This window comes from Aquila chrysaetos, chromosome 6 (assembly GCF_900496995.4).
Source record: "Aquila chrysaetos chrysaetos chromosome 6, bAquChr1.4, whole genome shotgun sequence".
Taxonomy (NCBI): domain Eukaryota; kingdom Metazoa; phylum Chordata; class Aves; order Accipitriformes; family Accipitridae; genus Aquila; species Aquila chrysaetos.
The window spans coordinates 52628201-52646143 of NC_044009.1; the positions used below are offsets into that span (position 1 = coordinate 52628201).

Below are 17943 nucleotides of genomic sequence, written 5' to 3' on the forward strand. Positions count from 1 at the left end.
AAAGCTTAGTTGTTTTATAACATTATTTTAAATTTATATTTCAGGCTATATTACCAGCTTTTTATCTGTAATTCCCTAGGTTCTTGCAGATCTCTTAGAAAAGTATTATTTGGCCACGGAGTTACATAGCACTTTAATTTGGCTGGTTTGATCCAACCTCTGCTTTTTTACTTTTGACGTTTCTCTGTGTGATAGTCTACCTTTGTTACACTTAAAGAAAAGATAATTCTCCAGTTTCTTCTATAATAAAAAACTGTACAGATAAATACTTTAGCTTTTCAAGAGTCTTTATTCTACAAAATTACTTTCTTTATACCCTTGTGGCTAAGCCTATCCCCTAGCTCTCTTGCAACTTGCCTGCTTCAGAGATAATTAAAGTTTTTATAACTTTGTCTGATCTTTGCATTCTCTCTTAGCTCATCTGTTACATCCTATGTTTTAACTACCAGAGTTTACTTACACAGCTTTGAAAGAAAAAAATGTGTTCCACATCTCTTGTGCTGTTGGCATGATAACCTCTAACCTCTGTGGTTCCATTCTCTATTTTAAGGCATACGGAAAAAAAGAAATTTTTCATACTCTTGCCACTTTGTGTATTTCTTAATGATTTGTCTTTTTTTTTTAATGTATGCTTTCCTTTTTTTTTTTTTTTTTTTGATGGTACAGTTTTTACTGAGGTCTATTGTGTAAACATTAAACACTTGTCAGTTTTGTTTCTGAAACTTTTCCAAGTTAACTGCTGTACTACTAAACCATTGCATTAGACTCAATAAAGACATCATAGCTTCTTTCCACAAATAAATCAGTTGCATTTTTGTCTCCTGCTAAATAGACATTCTTAAGATGTGAAAATCTGTTACAAACTTAGTATAGCATTGGAAAAATGGTTATATATTAAATAGCTAAAACTGGTATATTAAGTCTTTAATTAGTCTTTTACTAAAATATTGTTCATGACTGGCACATCTCTGTAACTCCTGCCACGTTCATTTAAGAAAAATATCTTATTCCTGGGTGGAAATTTAAAACTGAAAGTAGACCTTTTTAAAAATGGATGAAGACATGATTTCTGTAATATTTATCTTTAATATTAATTTTCACAAATGGCTAAGCAAAATCTTTTGTGAAGATGATGATCTGAAGTGAAGATTGCTCCAGATACTTGGGCAAACAAATAATTATTCGTAATGAAATTCAATCAGTAAAATTTCAGCTTGTATCTTCCCATATACATACGGTATGCTGCCTACCAGGTGCTTCATATGGACACTCATATCTAAACACTGTTCTCAGTCATGTGAGTTAGAGTCTCTTTTTTGCACAAGAAAGTACACAGATAAGTAGTTCAGGAGAAAAAAAGGAATTTGCCAGTCTGAGTCAAGAAAAATGAAAAGAAATTTTACTTTACAATAGGTGTGCATACAAGAAAATGGAATGAAAACAAAACCTCAATTAAAACTCAGAAGCATATTCTGGGAAAAAGTTATAGAAAGGAAAGAATTTATTGTGGATAATTCAGGGTACTATTAAATGTTTAACCGCCAGATCAAAAGGAAATAGCAGAGCTGTTTCAGCAAGAGGTCCTTAAATTTATTGGTTTATTCTTGCTTTGCATTTACAATAACATGGCATTAGATCTTTCTTGCATATCCTGTTTTATCCCCCTGATGTTTCTCTCCTTCATGGAGCCACCCCGCAAAAAACCTGGGGCATGCACATGAACCTGTATAGAATATACACCAAATAATATCCTTTGATATTATAGCAACTGCAGGTACAAAATTTATTTCTGAAAAAGAAAACCTCTGCAAATAGCAGTAGCCTTGGCTTTCCAGCATTAATTATTTTTCAAGTTAACCCATGTAAATCATGTGAAAAGTTAACACTGCATAATACAAAACCACCATCAACATTTCTCATGTTATGATAGTCATACTTATGCCACAGTAATACATTTCCCATTACAGCTCCTTCTTCTTAATTCATAAACCATAAAATATAATAACCACTAAAAAAATGTATGGTTGGTTTTTTGTTGTTGTTGTTTTGGTTGATAATACTAAATATGAATACAGCATTTTTTTCCTTAAAACCATAAAATTTAGTTCATCAGATATCTGCATCATTCGACTTCATTTGACCTCTGTGCTTGGAAAATGCATATATATAGAGCACTTTAGATTTAGTCAATATATATTACATTGACAATAGTAGTTATGTATCTACTTAATTCTATCCTCAAAGTGCCACTGTTTGTCTGCATGTGTATTACTTTGGCCAGTTTCACTGATTCCTCCTTCCACAGTGCGCTGCAGAGTTAAGCAGTCCGAGGATTTAATTGGAACAATCTTCAGAGCTCTCTCAATGCCTACAGGAGGATATTCTAAAGGTTTAAGTTAGCCTCAACCTCACAAAACACCCGCCAGAGCTCCCTGTAAAGCCAACTGAGAGAGGCTCCTCCAGAGAGGGCTCTGGAGCAGGAACCTCAGCTGCCCCGATTTACTTGCTGAGGAGTACCCCTCTCTGTTGGCCATGGAGCACGCCAAAGGATATTAACTTCATTATGCTACCATTATTAGATTTTGTGAACCTGTACATACAGCTACATAAGAGTTCTCTACACAATGTGCTACAACAGGCTTTTTGAAACACTTGGCTTTTTAATCCCTTATCTCTTCTGCATTGTGAAACTTTTGGTGACGTAGCTGTCCAGCCTTTGCTGACAGTGAGCATGCTTTAGCTGTAGCCCAGCAAATAGAAGCCATACATCCAACAACTTGTTTATATTTTGTCCATCTTTTTGTATTTCATCTTGGCATGAAAATGTCTTATTTCCTCCTTCGTGATTTTCCCAGAACGCTTATGAACAGGCCCTGGTAGCCCACCTGGTAGGACTGGGGTCACATAAGAACAAAAACATTAGTGACTTAGAAGCCTAAACAATTGATTTCAGGACAACATAGGCTCCTGCAAGACTGTGTACTTTTCAATAGTGCAACGCAGAAATTCCCGAGTTGGCAGCAATAGCTTCAAATAGCTCTGTACCACAAGCCAAAATGGTCACATTTCTGTCAGGACTTGAGCATGGAGATGCACGATGGAAAGGCACTCTGTTGTGCACTACAGCCATACCACAAAACCAGTGCTTTTAGTAATTTTACAAGAAGAACAGACTTTACATGGGCTGTCTATTAATATGGTTACTTGGGCTGGAAGTGATGTGCTGATTCCTTCTTTTCTTTCTTTGAATACTGAAATAAGGATATAGCTAGTGCAGACTGAATTATTCTTGTATAATAGAGGCCTTACAAAGTTATTACTCAAGCAGGATAAGCTATAACATTATGAATCCACAGGTATTGTGTTAATGACTGGTTTCTTCAGCTTTGTCCAGAACACTACCATTTAAATGTACTGCTGTGGTTAAAGCAGTGAATGAGGGAGAAATTGAGTCATTCGATAGACATAGATTGTAGTTAATGTTTGCATAATTTTATTTAATAATGTTACATTTTTTTATGAAAACATCTATAAAATATGAAAAAAGAATGCTCCAGTCACTATTACTGCTCTAGGATTTTAAGACACGTTTTTAATTCTCCTTTATCTCCTTATTCCTGTCCAGTAAAGGACCAGAGACATCAGATTAAAATTGTTTCCTTGGATAACACAATATATTGAAGCACCTTTTTTTTTTCTCTTCGAAGTCATACTCAGGTGATACTCACTCAGTGGAAAGTACCTACTTATGTCTTCACTGTAGAGTAAATTATACACATTTCTAGCAGACACTGGTTTGTCCTTTATTGTTAGGCTTTTATTTCATTAATAACTTGCACCAGCCTATCATTTTAGACATCCACCAGCTTTGACTGTTTTTGCTCAGGGACAGCACACTGAAGAGATTTTCAGGACCTCACCAGGGAAGTAGATTCTGCTAGCCTTAGTGTCTAGAGTTTCTTTATTGAATAATAGGAAGCCTACTCTTCCTTGAAAAATAAGGATGATGTGAGTCTGCTTTGTTTGTGATCTCCTTTATACAGAAGTGAGAAGGTTTGCCACCCTCTTGTGTAGGTGGTTCAAAATAAGAATTGAAACCATGTTGTAATAGATACACTTTTACACTGTTATGTTAGCTCAAGGAGGCTTTGGAGTCACCGACTACAATGAACTCCCGATGACAGTTTCTATTCTAGAACATTGTGAAGCACCAAGCAGCTTTTACAGAATGTGTGAATGTATGTAAATAACCTAGAGCAATGGTACCACACTAACTGACACTCCTGTGCAAAAGCAGGAGTATGATGTTAGAACCTTATTCTGTACTTCTAACTCAAGAGAAAAGTGATAATGTTAACTCCATACCTGCTGACAGCTAAAATTTCACCAAAATCTTCTTTAAAGTCTTGAGGGAAGTGGAGGGTTAATGCCACAGTCTCACGAATTCAGTGTTGTTCATTTCTTGACCTGGTTGCTGTGATATGCCTAAAACCTGCAACAAGAAAGAAGGAACAGCATCACAAACTTCCTGAGCATAGAGCTTAAGAATCCTAACACCATCAGTGTGTTAAAAGCGTTCTCAGGTAACTATGCTACCTGAAGACCTTCTGTCAATTACAAGATGAGTTTAACCAGAGGTTGAATTAGGATTTATTTGTGTTGAAATCATGCAGTCATAGAATAAAAAAAGGATAGCAGAAATAAAATTTAGATGCTGTTGTCAAACTATGCAGACATAAGGGAGAATACACCTGGAAGACAAAAGAAGATGAAGAGAGAAACTTGGATGTTTGGTACAACTAAGGTGCTGTATTTTAACAAATTATCTACTGCAGTGTGCAAGCTAAACCAAAATCTTTAAAAGTCAGTCAGTGAAAGAAAACACCACAATGAAATTCAAAGAGGACTGGAATAATTTTCTTTCAAATCAATATATTTTCCAAGTGATAATTATTTTTCAGAGATATGAAATAGGGAAGTCAGAGGTACCACAAATCATACTAGTATTTTCCCTTTACAAAATGAAAAAAAAAAAAGGAGTATTGAGAAAAAAGAGAGAAAATGTCAATAGACTTCAAAGACTGGAAAAAAAGAAAGTTTATGAGGACATGGTGTGAAATGCTCATCTCAAAAATCAAATGAGGAATAATATTTGTGGAAGAAGTCTTCATAAATTTCTGTCATAACATGCAGTGTTCTTGTAATTGACAACATCTGGGGAGAGAAGAAGGAATTTGACAATAGGAAGCATATGATGCAAAAGGCTTGCAAAAATTACGGGAAATGAAATATTTAATTATCTTTTACATATTCAGAGACATTTGAAAGCATTTCCTCCACTAGCATTTTCATTTTGGTAAGCACAGAGTAATGAGATCAGATCGGGTTATTTTGCTTCTACATGTATAAATGTCTATGCTGCCTCCCCCCAAAAAAGACAAATTGAAAAAAAGCATTAAAAATGAATGAACGATGTTACAGCTTTGTGGCAGGAAATCATATTTTGAGTTCAGATGCAAACAGCATTCTTTCAAATCACAACTGATCAACAAAACGAACATGGCCAGGATTAATTGGCTATAGTGGGAGTCTAATGACTGCAGGAAGGAAAATATTGATGGGGCTGATACCAGAGGAAAGAAAAAAACACCTTGAGATTCTGCAATGTCAGTGAAAAATAGAAAGATTCATCTTAAAAGGAAGGAACAACTGGAATAAAAAAAAAACAAGAAGGGCCTCAAGTTTCTTAGAGTAAGGTACCAGCAGCAGGAAACCTAACTGGCGAATGTGAGTGAGCAGATGAGTGGCACAGTTTCACAAAGCCCTCTTTTGCCACAAAACCCAATAAACCCACAAAGTTTGGCTTGACTCCATACCGGTACATCTATCTTCTATCCGAATGCACTCCCTAGAATTACAGTAGCTTTTGCTGGTGTTCAGAGGTGCCAGCTGAATACAGCCTGGCGCCTACCCTACAGCCTGTTTCTGTATCATTTTAACTACATAAATTGGGAAACAGGAGTACTTAGAAGAACCCAGGGTATACATCTATGGATACTGCAAGTGTTAAATCTGTGGTTTCAAATTCTTTGAAGTATTCCTAATAAGCAGAAGTTTGTAAACAATTTATATGCTGCTTTATGCTCACATAAAATAGAACAGTTTCAGATGATGTCAATATGTTGAAACTGTTCTCTGACTTTAATTAATTGATGAATAGGAAAAAAAAGTCTGAAACTAACCAATTCTTAGTTGTAAATAATGCACCCTATTTTGTAAGAACTTAATTAGAAAGGGTTTCCCTTTCAGCAGTAGAGCACTCATAATTCTATTAGAAAGTCTGAAATAAACAGGCTTAGAATTGGGCAGCTGTTCACAAATTAGCACTGTCACAGAACTCAACTTTTTTTAATCCTTTTATTATGCAGACTCAGGATTTACTTCAACCCACAGTACACCATTATACTTGCAATTTAACTCATTCTTAGCTATGTGCTGCTTCAGTATGAGTGAACCTACACAGAAACACATTGTTCTTTTCAGCTCATGCAGAGAAGCAGAAGGGTATACTATTTCTTTTGGTGGAGTTACAAACCTTAACTGAGGTAGGAAAAAGTTAATGGTTGATAGCAACCTAGTACATTCTGTCTTGTGCGAAATTTTGACAGCAGCATTGAAGGAGGCAATTAAGCCACTTCCAGGTTTGAACGTTACTTGGAGGCTGACTACAACACAGCAGATGCTCTCCCAAGGTGTGGGTGGCATCTTCCCACCACAAGAAAGATTTCAGTGAACCGCATGGTTTCAGATGGATTCATATAATTCCTTGCAAAATTAAACCAAATTAATGCATTTTTTTAACACGGGAAATTCTGCAAGCAATATGAATGACATTTGGGTAATGCCTCAGGAAAACATTTGGAAAGAGTACTTACAAAGGGAAATCTAATTTCTCCTTTTATAGTAGACTGCGTTTCTTTACAAGTAATATTTCTGTTATTGTTGTAGGTACCAAGGCCAAACCCCTCTGCATTTAAATGGAGTAAACGCAAATGTGTTGTGAGACACCGAGTTTACACCACAATGGGTAATGACTGTTCATTTATTTGTAAGTATGAACATTTGCGGTTTATTTTTGAGCCAAAAAGATTGTTGGCCGCTATTATACGCATGAAAATGTGATATCTCATTTAAAATGTGGCAGCAGTTACTGACAGAAGCAAAACTAACCCCCAGAAAACACTGTACATAGAATATCTGTTTTCCAAATATGAATGAGGTCACCCTTGGATGTGATCTATGTGTTATTAAAATGAAAGATTTCCCTAGGCAGAAAGCCATTAAGCCTGAATTAATGCCATAAATATCTAACAGCTACTTCAGGTGAATAATTCTGATTAAAATATCACTGTAGTTTTCTCAAATCACACTCCATGAATATTAGTCTGGAAATTAAGAATACAATGTTTAGCACATACTAACATGCTTATACATGGTACAGTGGAGAATTTGCTGCGAGTTTCATTAAGTATTTGGTGGTGTGCCTTTGGCAGGGAGAGGAGGTACCACTGGTGCCTCTGGCATAGTCCCAGTTCAGTGGCTGCAGTGCCCACTCGGGATGACAGGACTTGGATTTAATTTCCTCCCCTGCCTAGGAGAACTTCAACCTGCAGCTCCCATTTCCCGTGAGAGCTTGGGAGACTGCTGGCTAATGAGGCAGGAAGGAAATTTCTCTCAGTCCATCCTATTAAAGTCGTATCACTTTGTACAGAATCATTAAGTATTAATTGGGCCAGAAAGAAGGTAGGGTGATGCTGTGGATAGTTGGGTCCTAAGCCTGCCTCCAATCAATGATTAATTTTCTCCTGTTAAAGAACCGTTAGAGCAGGGACTTGGACCCAGGCCTGCTCACTCGGAGTGGTATGAAATTACCATCCATTGCTGGCACGTGCGGGGACACAGGGGGATGCAGCGCAGAGACTGCCACCCTTACACTGACCAAATTCGTAATGCAGCACAACACTCTCTGCATGCAGCAGCAGCATGTAAAAGCAGAGTTTCTAGACCTTTGTGTCCCTCTGCCTGCAGCGGATAGCTAACTTGCTACCTCCTGAGGCTGGGAATATACCAATTCCTACAATGCAGAGCTGTACAAGCAGGGATATTTGAAAAAGCTCAGCAATGAAGTGCCCTGTAGACCTTGCTCACTGGCAGACTGTCTGCACACAGGTCACACCTGGGAGACCAAATGTATGAATTCAGGCCTCCTCGAGCAGAGTTGAGAATTATTTACAGGTCTTCCACACCCTTGATGAATGATTTATGCACTGCCCCACTGGGTTGAAAGAAGGCAGCAGGCAACTATGCCCCCTGAGTTTTGTGCGAAGTCCAATTGAAAAGAGATGCTCAGAAAAAGTCTACTAGACCAGACAAAATGATACCTCCTAGGCAGCATCAGCCCGAAACACCACCCAATTATAGTGTATTTATTTGCCCACTGATACCTTTTTTTTGTAAGCAGCAAGTGCATTTAGAGTATCATTTGGTTCATAGTTAAAGGAAGGGTGATCTTGATTTTAAAAAGAATGCTCATTGTACTTCCGAGTTACAGATATGCAATTACACATGTGAAACAAAAATGAGAATAATAATACAGATAACTACATTTAGCCATTGCCATCTCAAAGGAAGAGAAACTTCCTATTCACTGTCAAGGGAGTAACTCAGATGTGCCTGGGTTTGCCAACCTCCCTTTTCCCTGTGTGAATTATATCTCTTGTGGCTTATGAGTTGTTTCAAGCAGGACCTGCACATAGCTAGATCAAACTCCTGTTATCATTTCGTGTTTTCTATTCAAGACTGCCATTTCTAACGGTTTTACTCTATTTTCAAGAACTCTAATTGAACTTGTAAAACATTATTTTTCCTCTGAGTTGAGACCAAAAAGACAGTAATCTCTCTGATCAACGCCTCTGAGGTTTCCAAGAGAACATATGCTGAAATCCCAAAGGCAGTTTTACGGTGTGAATTCAAGACACTTTTTATTTCTAATAAGAAAGCTATATGACTTCCAATATTCATAAAGCATTGTTTCTATATAAGATTTTGAAGTACAATTTGCCCTTCATGCAGATGGAGATTGGAAGCACAGATTAAGGGGAAAAAAAACCCCAAACAGTTGATAGTATAATGCTAGTAACAGAAGTTTTAATTTTAAAAAAGGAGATCATTTGAAGGGGAAAGATAAATTGTATTGACAAAGAAAATTGAGTTTTACTAAAATGATGTCTTCATTTATCATGTAAGTTTTACTAAGAACGAGCTAGAGAAATGATTAGAGTAAACGTGATTAAAATTGTTACTGAGGTTTGGCAAGGTGGCAGATCTTTATCTGACACCTAAAACATTATTGAGAATCAAACAAATGTTACAGATATGGAAATCTGATGCATTTCTAGACAGAGGACCAGATCCTGTCCTGCATAAAGGAAAAAATATTAAACTAGCTCAGCTCCATGATCTAAGGGGCTAGGATTGCAACTGTGGTCCCCCAACAGAAGCAGTTATGTATACTGATTTTTGGGGATCTTTACCATGGATTTAGGACTTGGAGGAACGCTTCATCTTTAGCATTCCTAAAGGAACAGCTAAAGGGAAAGGCTTCATCTTTATTAGCACTTTAAACCTGCCCAGCACCATCCTCTGGCACTGGGACCAACTGGCATGGAATGGCCTCTTCCTCCACAGGTGAATATGCAATCCAATTTTAGCATCTGTGTGCGGATACAGAAATGCCCTTTAGAATTTTATTTACTATCTATCTATTTGGGACAAAGGGTGCTTCTCAATTAAGCACTCAGTTAAGGACTCTTGTCTTAATATAATCACCACGATGGTGATACAGAAGTAAAAACATTCTGTATCGCATAACCAGTTCACTCAATCTTTTAGGCAGTGATTTTTATTCTAAAGTAAATCAAGAGTGACTAACCCACCCTCTCTCTACTCTGAGAAGGTAGACATATCACCTGGGAAAAAACCCGTACCTTAACTTTCCCCTTCCATCGCAAATGAGTTTTCTTAGCTTAATTGACTTCATGTGTTTTTATGCCCTTCCTGTTTTTAACATCCAGTCAAAATGAAACCACTTCTGGCCTAAAATTAATGGTAAGTCACAGGTAATGAAAAATCTGTACTTCAGACACTCCCACAATGAATGAAACAGCTTCACTGAGAAGGGTATAGAAGTAATAAACTTGTAATAAATGTCAGAAAGATGTGAGCCCTTTATTGGAAAAAACCTCATGTACTGCTTTTAACAACTGAAGCTGTCAGTTATATAAATGATAATGTGCATTGAGGGAAAGTAAGCTATAAATCCTTTATTTCTGAAATGAAATTTTATCAAACATGAAGAAATAGGTTGATGACAAAATTAGTTCTCTGGTAATGCCAAATATAGATGCATCTGGCTATCAGTGTTTTGAGTTCAGAGCAAAAAGGATTTTCCCAAATATTTTCTTGCATCATGAGTGCTTTGCATACAGAAGTGCCTGTGTCCTTTTGATCATCCTCACCCTCAGGCTGAAAACAATTCTGGAATATTATTTTTACCATCACTAACTGGTACTGAGCAGAGATTTGAGTGCCAGTTCCAGTATGCACATAGTCAAACAGCCGGCTATTGCATTCAGAGAAACCAGGAGAAGAAACATTCTTTACCATCTTCCAACACAGGTTGATTCACCGAGTAAATACAGACCTTGGGGTGTTCAACACTGACTTCTCACTGGACCTGAAACAGAGTTCACTGAGATTTGAGATTCTTCCTGGGTCCATAGCTGTAGAAAGAGACTCAAATTCAGTGTAAAGGTTTAGACTCGGTTCTGTGTGTTTTCCAGCTTTACTGATCTTACTCGTCTTTTAAAATTTGAAGCAGATTGATGCATCTAAGTAAGATGCATGCAAAACATGGAGCAGTATTAATGCTAATGCCCTTACTTCACTTCCATTATCAGAGAAAGATATTCCATTATTTAATTAAGAAAACAGAAGCAGAGGTAAATGATTCCAGAAAGATGGATTCTAGCAAGAAGCAGCCCAAGGTTTACCCCTTATAAATAAGGAAGGCAAGACACAGGCAGTTACTAAGATGTGCAAGAAAAAAAGGAAATTAAATCACAAAGCCCAGATGACATTTGTCTAAGAGTCTTCAAGAAACTAAAGTCTGAAGTAACTGAACTACTGCCAAATGTATGTAATTTATCACTGCACACACCTACTATATCAGATGAGTGGACTAAGTGTCATGCTCTGCTTTAAAAAAGCTCTAAGATTTGTGTTCAAGACATAAAGGGAGTACAGGGCATAAAGTATTTAAATGCAAGGGTATTTCAACCTTCTCATATAGGGCAGGAAAATTTATCTCAAAGGTTATCCCATTTCTTTTCAAATGGTAAAACCAGACTGTGTAGTCATACAGGAAGTCTCCATCAGAGGGATTAACTGATGCATTAGCTGTGATTGCTTTAATGTTATAAATGATACTTCATGGGGTTGATGAATAGTTACATTTGGTTTACCTGTGGTTCTGCATTTGAAAAGGTAATATAGCAAAAGCAATAAAATTGAGTAAGTAGAACAGTATAGGCTGCTATTACCTAAAAAATAATAAATGAATTACACTGAAAGGCAGTATACATGCAATAACTGTCAGTCTGTTATCTATCAGCCCATTTTATTTCTATTAGGTGGTAGAAAACAGTTCTGTATTTTGTGTAATTATTGATATAAAATTCAGATGAAAACGAATTGGCTTCTTCAGCTTTGTTTTCCTTTCTGCATAAGATCATACACAAGTCAAAGGATTCGTTCTAGGAAATAAGTATACATAACCTTTTTCTCCAACCTCACCTGCCAGAAAAAAAAAGGTTACCTTCTGGCATGACAGATTGGTTAGAAGGTTGTGGTAGATATTAGAGTAGAGCTAGGAATACATTTTTTTTGGCACAACACTATATACATTTTAAATAATGCAACACAATGTTTGAAAGTACTTGCCAAGAAAAAGCACTGGTTTTATTTAAGCACTATTACATTCCAGCCTGTAAAAGCTTAGTAGACATGAACTTATGCAGGTCACACAATCAACCTACTGATAACCAGTCTGACTGTGATACCACTTACGTATCTGGAGAGCAAAGGGATGTTCTAAATTCCTATTTTCTCTGGGAAGGAAAAAGAAAAGTTCTAGTAGGACCCCCCCCACACACACAAAAGAGCATAGGGAAAGATGAGGATGAGTGGAGATGTGGAGTGGCTTTCATATAGGGGAAACGCAAGTGACCCGGACTTTTCTTCTGCCTGTAAAGGCTATGGGAGAAGAAAGACTGATGCCTGTGAAATCACAGATGTAATTAAAAAGTATATTAAAAATGACTGTCCACTGTTCCTCAGAATACATGAATGGAAAACCACCCAGTGAGAATATCAAGCAGCAAGTATACAGCTAATGTGGTGAAGTCGAGGTACTTTTATACAAAATGTATAATTAATCTTGGAACTCTATGGCTCAAGCTGTTGTTGAAACCAAAAGTCAAAATAGATTAAAATAGATGTTAAGAGAAATTCACAGAAGATCTACAAATAGATGTTAAATGTGATGGTCTGAATGCAGCCCCCTCACTGTGGAAACTCTACGCTGCTAATTGCTGGAAACACAGATTGCCGAGAGAAGAATTATTTTATATTTTGGCTATTTCTTATACTGTTTCCAAGCATCCATGCCAGATCACTGCCTTTGATTCAGTCAAGTATGTCCATTCTTCTCTGATGTGCCCTTTAACATCATACATTAGGTATTACGGAATTTTTTCCTGAAAAATGGGATTCCTTTCATCATGGTTACTGGCATGTGGCCCACCCACGGCAAGTTATAAAACAGATGCTTTGGTGCAAACACCACGCTGTTACACAAGCCATACATTCAAAGTTTGTATATTTACCCTTGCATGTTTTATTCATTCTTGTACCTCTGTGGCTTTGTATTGCATTCCTAAATTTTCAGGAATACATTAATCTAAAAAGAACATGAATACTATGTAGTGACATATAATTTAAGTTTGGAGACAGAAGTCTTTCCTTGGCCTTATGTATCATTTGGCTAGGATATATTAAAGGATATGAAAACCAGAAAATAACAGCAGACAAACTAGATGGGTTACTGCAGAACCACTGACATGACTGAAGCAGAGTTGCTTAATACACCCCACTTGTACTGAAATCACCTGGAACTGTGAATGATCAACATCTTTAACACTGGGACAAAGACAATACTGAAGACAGACGTCTTGGTATGCACGGAGGAAATAACTGCTATTACAGAGGAATCTAGTTCTGAACAACTAGGGAAAAATGAAGCATTAAAATTTTTTGACACAGAAAGTATCTTTTATACGTTAGTTTAAAGATCTGTGCAGTTGCACTGTCAGGAGCTTGTTGAGAGCAAGTATCTTAGTACCATTTGGAGGTTTGTTATTTTCATGAATAAAGATAGCAGTTGTCTTATTATATGAACTAAAGGGAAAACTATACTGAGAAGTGAACGCTTCTTTCCTATGACAGTGCATGGTTACTAGTCAGGTGGCGAAAAAAGTCCTTCCATGAGACAAAACTACACTGAAGTATTTTCAAACTGCTCTTTCAAACAGGTGGCATGCCCAGAACCTAACACGGCATTAGGACTAAATGAATAAGGCACTCCCTGAATTTTGCTGTTTCTTTTTGTATTTATTAATTTTGAAGGAGAGTATTGTTTTAAGGGTGCCAAACTCTTGTGGATTGTTATTTTCTTCTACCATGACTTTTTCCTACTTGGAACAAACATGCTACTATTAGTATTAAAAATGAACAGAGAAAAAATACTTTGCACTTACACAGGCAACATCCATTTCTGCATCTTAACATACAGGAAGCAATTAATGCTTACAACACCCGTGCGAGGTTAGAGATAAGAAAGCTGCAATGCAGAGAAACTGACTTGCTCATCCTCAGAGAAGCATGTTAACTGTGGATTTCCAGTCTTGCACTCTAGCACTAGACTGAGTTCTCTGCTTTGCTTAAATTGAGTCTAGCTTACGAATCATTTAATACTTCACAGGCTATATATCACATACACTGAACAGACTTTGTACCCCAAAGAGATGGTAAAAAATTCTGAGCAATCTTTTGGTATGTTTTGAGAAAAGAAACAAAGGCCATCAAATCATTCATTTAAATGTTATTTTATTACATTGCTGTTATTAACTATTCTGTAAGGGCAACAAGAAATACAAAGTGCCAAGAAGTTTCTCATCCTCATATCAAAGCAGCTAGTTTATGCAGTTAGTTTTCAGTGTCAAAAAAGAAAATAAAACGTTGTAAGTCAGGACTTTGTCACTTTGCTTCAGTGCTGCCAAGTCTGCTCACACACAGACAGGAAGAGGGGAAAGGAGCGCACTGTATCAAAATACAAAACTTCCCGGACCTTTTATCCACTACTCACTGAGAAAAAAGTTAATGTCTATGCAACCTTTACCTGGCTACTCAAGTGAACAGGATAGATAGCTTTTTTCTTTTGCTTTCCTTTTCTAGTGAGCGAGATTTCCCTCAAAAAAGTAATAAAATTTCAGCCAATGCTGAAGAGGTGCTGCCACTTTTGATACAAGAGGTGGGGCCTCTAAGATCCGTGGGTGATGACACGAAAAAGCATCCTAACTGCATGTGCATGCGAGCACTCCTCTGCTAGGATGTAAAGGCTCTTCGGGAGAGGCGGCAGAAGCTTCCTCTGAAGGAGGGAGAAACGCATCTGCTTCAGGGCACATGCTTCAACAACGATTAATCGAGTTATTTATTCTTAAAGGGAGAAATACAACATTTTGACATGCAACCGTAACTTACTACAGGTTCTCCTGCAGGATCTGGTAACCAGGGCTGGGATCTGCGGGTAAGCGCGGCTCGACGCCGGGGCACTCCTGGAGCGAGGGGGGTACGCCTGCTCCCTTCTGGTACCGGGAAACCGGAGAAAGCGTTAACAGGAGTCACTTTTTAACAACCTGCCAAAAGGGTGGCTTAGCTCAAGGCTTCGGCGGGCAGCGAGGAGCAGGCGGCCACCCCGCACGGCTGCCGCCGGCTCGTAACCCACCAGGAGCTCCCGCAGCCGAGGGGCAGCGATGGCTCTCGGCGCAGATCAGCCCGGCTTCACCGCCTTCTGCCTCCCCCGCACGACCCGGTGCCTGACCGGGACTCTAAACACTTTTCCTCAGGGATTGTGTCCGTTATTGGGGTGTCCCGTTCCCCCCCCTTTTTCTCTACGCTTGCCACCCGTGCGTGACTAACGGGTTACCAACGCGCACAAGCTGACGGGGAACGGCACCGCCGAGGCGACGGGCCTCCCCGGGAGGACGGGCCGGGGACGGCGGCCGCCTCGCCTCGCCTCGCCTCGCCTCACCTCACGGCGGGGACCCGGCGGCACCGCCCGCTCCCCTCAGCGCCCCAGCCTTCCCGCCTCCCGCCCGGCAGCCGCTCTTCGTAAGACGAAGAGCCGCCTCCCCGCACCTGCCCGCCCCTCCCTCCCTCCTTCTTTTCCCGGCCGCCCGAGGCGGGCTCCGCTCCCGCTGCGGGGACACCCACCTCACGGCGTCCCCGCTCCGCCGGGCCGAGCCCCAAGTATCGCGGGAGCCGGGCGCTGCCCGCGCCGCCGCAGCCATTGGGCGGCGCGCCGGAGGAGAAGCGGCGGCGGCGGCGGCTGACGGGCGGCCACCGACCCTGAGCCGCCGAGGCAGCGGCGCCGAACCGAGAGCGAAGCCAGCGCAGCCCCGGCCGCGCCTTGGGGCCGCTGTCCCGCCGCGACGCGCCTCAGCGGCCATGAGGAGAAGGAGGGCGGCGGCGGCGGGCTCTGCCCCGGGCGGGCGGCGGCGCTGCTGCCGCTGCTGAGCGCGGGGCCGGGGTCGCCGCTGTGGGTGCTCGGCGTCCCGCCGCAGGTAAGCGGAGCGGGGTGGCCGGCGGGTCCCCGAGCCGGGGCGGGACGGGTCCCGGCGGCGCCTGCCAGGAGCGGGGATCGCCTCCCCTGCCCTCGCTTTACCTCAGTTCACCTCACCTTCTCTCGTTTCACCTCACCTCACGCCGGCTCCTTGTGTCAACTTTCGGTGCGTGGCGTTTGGCGGCGGCTCCGCGGGCGAACCGCCTTCCTCGGCGCCGCCGGGGCCGGGGGGGGAGCGGTGCGCTGGGCGAGGGCGCTTCGCGGAGAGAGCTGCCCTTATCCCATTCCCGGCTGCCTTTCCTGAGGACTCCAGATCCGTTTTTCCGTGGTGGAGGGGTTTTGAAGCGGGGAGAAGCCTGACCTGAAGCACCGGCTCCGGGCAGCGGTGTGTGACAAACTGCGGTTCAGTCCGAGTCCTGGGATGCAGTTTTTTCCCCCTCACGAACTGATAACCGTCTCTGCTTTTTGAGGTTGCGAGGACAGATCTAAATGTCCCCGGAAAGCCATCGGTCGAGTATGTTTATGGTAGAGGTGGAATAACGTTTTGGTGTGTAAATTTCACTCGAAGGTTTCGAACCCCTCAGCCCGCTTCGTCCCCGTTTTTCCCAGCGCCGTGCCTCCGCTCACGGCGGAGCGGGCTGCACCGAGCTGGCAGCGCGAAACGCCGCTAGGATTTTGCTGGCCGCTTGGGTTCGTTTCGGGTGGTGGTAAACAGTCGAACCCCGGTGTAAATGAGTCGTGGCACAGCTGTTTTGAAGCCAGGGTTTTCCTTCAGAACGTTATAAAGTTAGGATGCCAGCTGTTTTCCCAAGAACCGGGTAAAAACTTCTTCGGAGCTAACAGAAAATAAAGTTTATTTTACAGTTTTTGACGTGAAATTTTATCCATCTGAAATAGTAAAGAAAAAAAAAATAGTTGCTAGAGCTGATATTATTTCTTCTTTGTTGCAAAATGAGGATGGGCTGAGTATTTGTTTGGGTGCTCTTGGGTGACTGGAAATAGTAAGAGAAAAGATTAATGAGAGATTAAGACATGCTGAGAATTATGCAGAGGAAAGCAAGAGGCAGAGATTATTTTAACTGGTTGATGGCCACTGGACTTTGAGGAAGGAGATGAGGCCTTAAAGCTTGTATTGTTTTTCAAGTAGTCTTTTTAATTTTCCTCTGTTGTGCCCTTGGTTGACAGCACATCTGATTACCAGTGGTCTTGATGTTCTGTGTTCGTCAGTAAAACCATGCAAAGGTGCTAAGGCTAATGAGGACAGTTAAAATTAGTGTAACTTGAAAAGTAGTACTTTAGATAATTTTTTAGCTAGACCTGTTAGTACAAATGCTTTAGTGGTTGTGTGTTTTTTTTTTTTTTTTTGTATATAAAAAGTGGGTTTGGGTGGCATTAAACTGAGAGTGTGTAACATGGCATGAATTTGGCTTCCCCTGGGGTTAGTTTTTTGAGGTTTAGAAGTGATTGTTTCTTAGAACACTGCTTCAGTGAAGAAAAGCATGTGCTGTATCTTCCTATCCTTGTGCTTGTACACAAGTGATTAGTGTTTGCAAGTTCCCGAAGATGAGTGTGCACTATCAGGAGATGCTGATGCTGGTAGAATAGGGTGGAAAGCCAGACTCACAGTCTCCTGTTTGACTGCGGATGAGCTTTAAGAAAATATGAGTGTAAACAACTGTGCCTTTCAGGCAGAAATGAAGACTGAAGGGGAGGACCTAAGCCTACCTGGTTCTGGGATTTATGTCTGTTAACACCTGCCTCCCGCCTACCCCAGAAAAAGCTATGATTCTTCCTGAATGTTCGTGAAGAAGAGAGGTGACATATCTGTTCTCACCATCCATACCCCCAAGAACCCTATTCCTAGGGGAGAATAAGTTGTAAAAACATTCCTTACCAGCCGTAGCAAAAGCGTATGACCGGTTTAT

The 17943-nt window shown here is 40.5% G+C and overlaps 1 protein-coding gene and 1 long non-coding RNA gene across 9 annotated transcripts in view; one reads left to right on the forward strand and one right to left on the reverse strand.

Annotated features, from left to right (window-relative positions):
* GALNT13 (polypeptide N-acetylgalactosaminyltransferase 13) overlaps positions 1-17943 on the forward strand; it is a 199104-nt gene that overhangs the window by 27671 nt on the left and 153490 nt on the right. For 2 of the 8 annotated variants that reach the window (XR_003923881.1, XM_030017557.1), the window contains exon 1: positions 15620-16019. The gene's annotated coding sequence lies outside the window, so the exon portion shown is untranslated. Of the gene's footprint in view, positions 1-7008; positions 7109-14921; positions 14984-15619; positions 16020-16082; positions 16185-17719; positions 17834-17943 lie in introns of those variants that run through there. The other 6 variants (XR_003923877.1, XR_003923880.1, XR_003923876.1 and 3 more) reach the window with 6 other exon arrangements.
* Positions 1585-14609, reverse strand: LOC115342738. Its single transcript, XR_003923884.2, has 2 exons — positions 10763-14609; positions 1585-4492 (listed from the first exon to the last, which is right to left on the reverse strand). It is a non-coding gene; the product is annotated as an uncharacterized LOC115342738 (long non-coding RNA).